Source organism: Scardinius erythrophthalmus, assembly GCF_964197995.2.
Source record: "Scardinius erythrophthalmus genome assembly, chromosome: 23".
NCBI classification, from domain to species: domain Eukaryota; kingdom Metazoa; phylum Chordata; class Actinopteri; order Cypriniformes; family Leuciscidae; genus Scardinius; species Scardinius erythrophthalmus.
This window is the reverse complement of record NC_138243.1, coordinates 25,358,489-25,365,617: the sequence shown is the minus strand read 5'-3', so window position 1 is coordinate 25,365,617 and position 7,129 is coordinate 25,358,489. Positions and strand designations below refer to the sequence as shown.

Here is a 7,129-nt window from a genome sequence, read left to right as displayed (position 1 = left end):
GCTTCACCAATAGGCTTCTATAGATTTAGTTGTGTTGTTCCACTCGCGTCCAGCGGAGACAACGTGTTCTCTCTGTGAAAAAGGCATTCGCTTAGGTTTTCTCTTATTCAACTGAGCCTTACAGCAATTCAAATTTTTTGTGCAGCAGTAGCAGCATGCATAGATATTCAGATTGTTTCATAGCAATACCATACTGTAATTGCGTATATTAATTTGGTCACTAATAATATAACTGGAGCAGCATGCAAAGTAAATTCATATAGTAGCAAATAAAAACATCAGTAGCATGCAAAGCAGACATTGCAGTGAAATAAAGTTACTGCATCATCTTGCTTAAGATAGTCTTTATATTAGTCATGCGTTGGGCTAATGAGTTGATCATGCAATGCAAACATTGTTCTTAATATGCAATATATATATTAAACCATCAAAATACAAAAATAAGCAGCTACAGTTTCCCTACATAATTAGCTGTGAGCATACTATTCCACAGCTACAGGTTGAAAAGCGATTATGGTATCGCCAGATACTTTTATAATATTATTTTACTTTATACTGACACCTATTGGTATGGAGACAAATCAGAGACATTGGAATTGTTTTTACACAATGCTATATGCATTGTGTAAAAACAAATTCATGTCTCTTATTTGTCTCTTATGAACAGCAATTTTACTGCCAAAGTTGAGATTATAAAAAAAAAGAAAAAAGATCTCATTATGCAGCATCAGAGTGAGCGGTAGAGAGTTAGTCGACCTGATCCAGAAACTGTATAAAGGAAAGGAGAGTAAGGAGAGCAGCAGGAATAATCTCACTCATGGCCAATGAGACAGAAGATCATGAGCCTCAATACTGCTTTCCTGCCATCAACTCATCATGTATCAAGGGGAAACGCTCTAAATATGAATACAATATCATGTATGTGTTTTTTTTTCATTCCTGTCAGCATGGACTGTGTTTCTGAACCTGCTGGTGATCATCTCCATCTCTCACTTCAAGAAGCTTCACACTCCAACCAACCTGATTATTCTCTCCCTGGCTGTGGCCGACCTGCTTATTGGACTTATTGTGATGCCTGTGGATGCCATCAAGCTAACTGATATGTGTTGGTACTTTGGAGACACTTTCTGTGGACTGTTCACTATGACCCTCAGTGTGATTATCTCAGCATCTCTCAGTAATTTAGTTTTAATTGCTGTTGATCGTTATGTGGCTGTGTGTCACCCTTTACAGTACCCACAAAAAATAACCACAACTAAAACTTTATTGAGCATCTGTCTGAGCTGGATTTTCTGCTTGAGTATCAATATGGCCTTTGTAATTAGTAGCAGATATTTTGACACTTCACAAAGAGCAAACTTGTGCTATGGAGAATGCTATTTTATAATTAATTTGTCGTGGAGGGTCACTGATCTGTTCATTTCTTTAATTTGTCCTTGCACCATAATCATAACTTTATATTTGAGGATCTTTTTTGTTGTTCATCAGCAAGTGCAAGTTATAAACTCTCTGATGAAGGGTGGTAAATGTGTAATGGAAGGTTCAGTGAGAAGGAAATCTGAGAGTAAAGCTGCTCTGACATTAGGAATTATTGTGACAGTTTATTTGCTTTGTTGGATTCCATACTTTGTCATGTCTTTAACAAAGACTTCAGTGATCTCTTCTGCCACAATGACATTCCTAATATGGACTTTGTATGCCAACTCAGGACTGAATCCTCTTATCTATGCTTTTTTTTTTACCGCTGGTTTAAAATATCAGTTAAACACATCTTAACTCTTCGAATATTTCAGCCAGCATCCTCTCTTGTAGACATTTTTACAGATAATTCATAATTGTTGTTAAGTTTTCCTTTTTTCTTTTTTTTCTTTACTGATAATGGACAATCTGTTTAATCAGTTATTGTCACGGTATACGGATATGAACCCAAATGCAGACAGTAATAAATGAAACATGGATTTATTAAACAGACAGAAAACAAAGACCCTCGAGGGGGCAAATGAACATTGACAGGACTAGACTAATAAACTTGACAATAACATAAGACTAGAACTAACAGGCAGGATACAAACTCTGATCACAGGAATAAACAGCTCACCGAACAGGGGCCCGTTCTTCGTACGTTGCTTATTACATCCGAGATCAAATGACACATCCAAGATGATATCATCGTGCGAATCATGATCTGGCTAACTCGGTTCTTCGAACACACTTGCCGGATATGATTAGTATCGCTGGATTGAGTTATCTGAGATAATTGCGCGTTCATGCGCTGGTTAAAAGGGGATATGTATCGATAGTAGAAACATTGATCAGCAACGCTGCTATTGGCTGCTCAGCGTGGCCAAAGAGCGCTCTCAGTTTTTCCCCTCAGCAGAGCAAGAACTAATAGTCGAAGTTTATTCGGAATTTTAATGTTTAATCAAAACGCCAGGGAACACCTCAAAGTCTGCAAAAGCCAGGAGAGAGGGCTGGCAAAAAGTAGCAGACAATTTAAATCCGTTAGAAGTGGCCATGTTAGATGTTTTTATCACTTATTAGCCTATATTTTTGTATTTTAATAATTGCATAATTACTTTGTGCATTGTAATGTCAGTCACCATACTAGAACATGGGAACAAATAAAAGTGAAGTACAAAAATATTCTACATAATGGTAATTTTTTTGTTATATTATAGTCTCTTTTATAAAAGGCACTGTTAAATAAATGGTTGTCTGATTATAAAAGCAACCAAGAAAAAAGCTGAGAAAAAAAAAGAAGAAAAGATCTTACTCTCCTACACTGTAAAATAATTTTTGCTGCATTAAATTAAGGCTGTATAGTCATTTCAACTGTTAAATCTTGAGTAATGATGAATTGCTTTGACTTGTGAAAGTGAAAACTGATAAACTTATGTTAATGTAAAAATATTTTGCCATGAGTTATTGATCACATTTTTCCCCAGTGTAGTTCATTGTAATGACATTGTGTTTTCCTCTTTTGTGCAATTTTACACAATACACCAACACTTGTATCTGTTCCCAAGAAAGTGGTGGCTGAAATATGTGCAGTAAGTGGACATTTTCTAACTTTCCAAAGGAAAGAAAGTATAAGACTTTGTAATGTCCATTTGTTTCCATTGCACTGGACAGTGAATAAACCCTCTCAGATAACTGTCATATGGAGGAACTAGCCTACCTGCAAGCGCATAAATAACTTTACTTCATTTATACTTGTATGCTTTATGGCTGCAATATAAGTAGCAGGATTCCACATCTACAGAAAGGCCTACAGAAGAGTCTGCACAGACAGAGGAGACATAGGCCTACAGGTGGGCAGTGAATAGCCAACTTTTCCTTTTTATTTGTTGCATGAGGCATGTGTCTAATATCACTTGACCACTGGCTTTTCTTTACAAAGAACAAATAAAATAAAACTCAAGGAACTAAGCTTTGTCTTTTATTAAACATTTAATGAAAAGGTTTTTTTTTATTTTTATGTTGTGTAATATGGCACATGCAACAATGTCACAGGCCCTGTCAGGTGTGCAACCCTCAGACTTTTCAGACACTGAAATCTTCCCTTTAGTTAGCCAAAGTTCATTTCATTGTGTGCCCTTGTCCTGGCTAGAGCTGCATTGTAACTGGTTTGGGTCAGGGAATGGGGTCATAAAACACCTGTCTGCAGACAAGAACATGTCATAATCACCTATGAAAAAATGCAGTTCTGTTAGGATCAGCATAAGTGTCTGTAATACAGTGAGCTTGATATTTAATTGTGGAACTTTCCTTACCTCTTTCAAATAATGTGCATAAATGTGAATCTCTGAAAATGCTTAAGTCATGCACAGATCCTGGCCATTTTGCTTTCACATTTGTGATATGGAAGATTTTAGTCAAGTGCCTTTTTTATTTTATTTGATATAATATTACTAATCTGGAATATTAAGAATCACAATAGTAACTGGGCTGCACATTTACATTGTGAACCCCCTTTCTGTTCACATAATCCCCTTCATTGAGGCCTTGATGGCAGTCTATGGTCTAGCTAGCCTATGGTACCAATCACGTTAGTGAAGCCTGAGTGACATATACTATTACAGTATATGGCATGGTCATGATTGAATCATCTTCATAAAAAATTATGATAGCCTAAAAAAAACCTGCTTTAAAAAAACTGCTTTACAACATTGGGTCTGAAGTGGCTTGGAAATGCCACCAAAAAAAAAAAAAAACTAAAACTGTTTTTTAAACCTAAAAGCGCCAGGTAAACTCCGAATGACACGACAGACAGCACTTTCCATCAGGTTCTCCGCATCTCCAGTAGTGTAAAGAAAAGAGCCACTCGCAAATAATCTTAAGGCAATGCAAACAGTTTGTGCTGTAGTTAAAGACCGACTCCGACAAGTCTAAAATAAATGTGCGTTTCCAACAAATTAATAATGTAAACGACAATCTCACGAGTCACGAGAAAAATATATATCTCAGAATGTGCACTATCGCGCTGCGCTGGACTTCCCGTATCAGCTCCGCTTATGAAGCCGCAGTCTAATCCTGATAACATGAAATAAGCCTGCTCCCGAGCAGGTTTAAGATTGCGCACCTGTTGCTATGACAGCAAGTCCAGGATGAGCGTCGAAGAACCAAACAATCCAAGATCATGCCAAATCGCCAACAATCAAATCCAGCTAACTGAGTTAGCGACGTACGAAGAACGGGCCCCAGGAGGACAAGATACAAAACGAACAAGCACCGAGTAACAAACACCAGGACCTTAAATAAGAGACATTATCACCAGGGCACAGGTGACACCGATGAACAATCAAGACTAACGAGGAGAACAAGGGGGCGTGGTAAACAACACAAGACAATGCAATCACATGCCCAAAACACAGGCCATGTGTTGCACACACACGAACAAATCTTGACAGTTATAGCGTAAACCAAACCTTGACTAGTCCTGTGTTTTTTTTTTTTTTGGCTTTATTATTTAAACATTACCAAAAAACTAACACTTTATTTAAAAAGATATTTAGAAAATGGGACCAAATCCACCTTTGATCACGATGTTCCCTCTTAAGTGACTCTTATAGAACTCTCACCCTCATGTCACTCCATATATGACTTTCTTCAAAGGAACATTATCAGTGTATATGGTTTGTTTGCATACTGTTTATATTGTATTTTGTGTATTTGTTTATTTTGCAATAAAAAATACATTTTGCTCAAAGTCACATTCAAGTTTTAATAGTTACTGATTCAGTCTCTTCCTCAATAAGCTTTGCTAATGTGGAGTATTTGGGATTCAGAGATGTTACTGTTTTCATAATCAGATGTATGATCAAAGCTAATAATATCCAGTAGCAGGTCTGCAGTGCCAGCAGTTTCAGACCAGCAGCCACAGAACGGAAGTGAGGAGTGGAGTTCATACAGTTAATAGAGTTGCGCTCCACGTAATGTTCTTTTATTAAATACAAACTATTTTCAAATGGATTTTGATCGCATCGATATCTACAATATTAAACAATACATTTAAATTGTCACTATAGTCACTATGTTTTAATATTTTAAAACAGCCAATAAATTTTATTTAATGTTAAAAGATATAAACAATAGTTTATTGTTAGTTCTAGACCATTTTTTTTATTTTGAAAATATATTAATAAATGTTTAACATGTAAAGTGTTTTCCATTTGACTGTATATGTGGTTGTATTATTTCCTTCATGGTCATGTATTTATAAATAATATTTAGACACTGAGTATGTCATGCAGTCCTATTTAATGTCAAATATACTAATTATTTGAAATTCAAACTAAACATTTAACACAAAGCCTTAAACAAGTGAAACGTGCATTTCTCTGTATGGAAAACATAAGACATTTAAACAATATGGCTAAAATAATAAAAACAAACAAACTAAAATATAAAAGGCTCATAATTTTAAAATAAACAAGCAAACAACAAATCAACTTAAAACACAAAAACTATTACGTATGAACAGAAAAATGATTTTATTTAAAAGTGTTGTTGTTTAATATTGTAGTTCCTTTTCAGTCGCTCACGTTCGACGTAACGTCGATGTGACGACGCAATTGGAATCACTTCAGGGAGCCCTATCAGCTTCGAGTGTCTACAGAATGAGCCAATGACCGTTGGCGTGCGTGAATCGCACCACGCGCCCCGCAGCGCGGGTATAAACAGGAAGTATTGTCCTTCACTTCGGAGCCGAGCTTCTGTTTGTCTTCTGAAATCTACAAGACTGCTACTGTGTTGGAGACTCCTTCAAGACTTTCTCTTTTCAGTGTTGATGTGACGGCGCGATCTGTGAGTGGCCGCAAGCTTATGCTCACACAACTGCTTTTTTCACAGCAAGTAAATTTCTGTGTCGGTTTCAGTAGGCGTTTCACTATAGTGTTTACAGCACTGCTGTACACTAGGGCCATTCCCTGGGTGCCTCAGCACTATTTTTTATTTTCCTTTCACAAAAGAGCAACAAGAGAGCAAGCGTGACCCTGTGTCCTTTTCAGGATGTCATTCCGCTTGTGCGTTTCTGGGTTCGGTCGTTCACTGGCGCTAGCAGACGGCCACAATAGTTGCCAGGTGGATAATCTTTTGTTTCCTTTTCCTTTTGTTGTTGTGGAACCCAATAAAATTTCAATTAAAGAGCAGTTTCTGAAACCTCTTGGTCCCAAGAGGGCACACTTGGCGGTAGACGATGCTATTCCTTGTCATTCTCAGGCCCCTCTTTCATTGCCAGCGAGCAGCAGTGGCTGTGTTCCGGACGCATTGTCGCCTCCGCACACTCACTCTGCCCTTCGACGGAAGCAGGTACGTGTTGCACCACACACGAAGACCCCACTTCGGGCCACTATGCCGTCCGAGTTGGGTCCCTGCATTCCACCGCACTGCCCCACCCAGGGTACATCTGTGGTTCTGTTGGTCCCGCTTGCATGCTGTCTGGGAGCCTGGCTAGTGCTTCCCAGCCCATCCGGCTCATCCATACCATCAGACTCGGCTATGCGAGTTCGCCCGGCGTTCACTGAAGTTCATTCTGTTCACCCGTGTTCTGGCGGACAATGCCCCTGTGTTCAGGGCAGAGATCACAGTCCTACTGGCGAAGGACGCGATCGAGCCGGTCCCTCCAGCC

At 38.3% G+C, this 7,129-nt stretch overlaps 1 pseudogene across 1 annotated transcript; it reads left to right on the top strand.

Moving 5' to 3' along the window:
* The first annotated feature begins 817 nt into the window (after window positions 1-817).
* LOC308684056 (trace amine-associated receptor 13c-like) lies at window positions 818-1,835 on the top strand (annotated as a pseudogene). Its single transcript has one exon. The product of its transcript is annotated as a trace amine-associated receptor 13c-like (transcript).
* The last annotated feature ends 5,294 nt before the right edge of the window (window positions 1,836-7,129 follow it).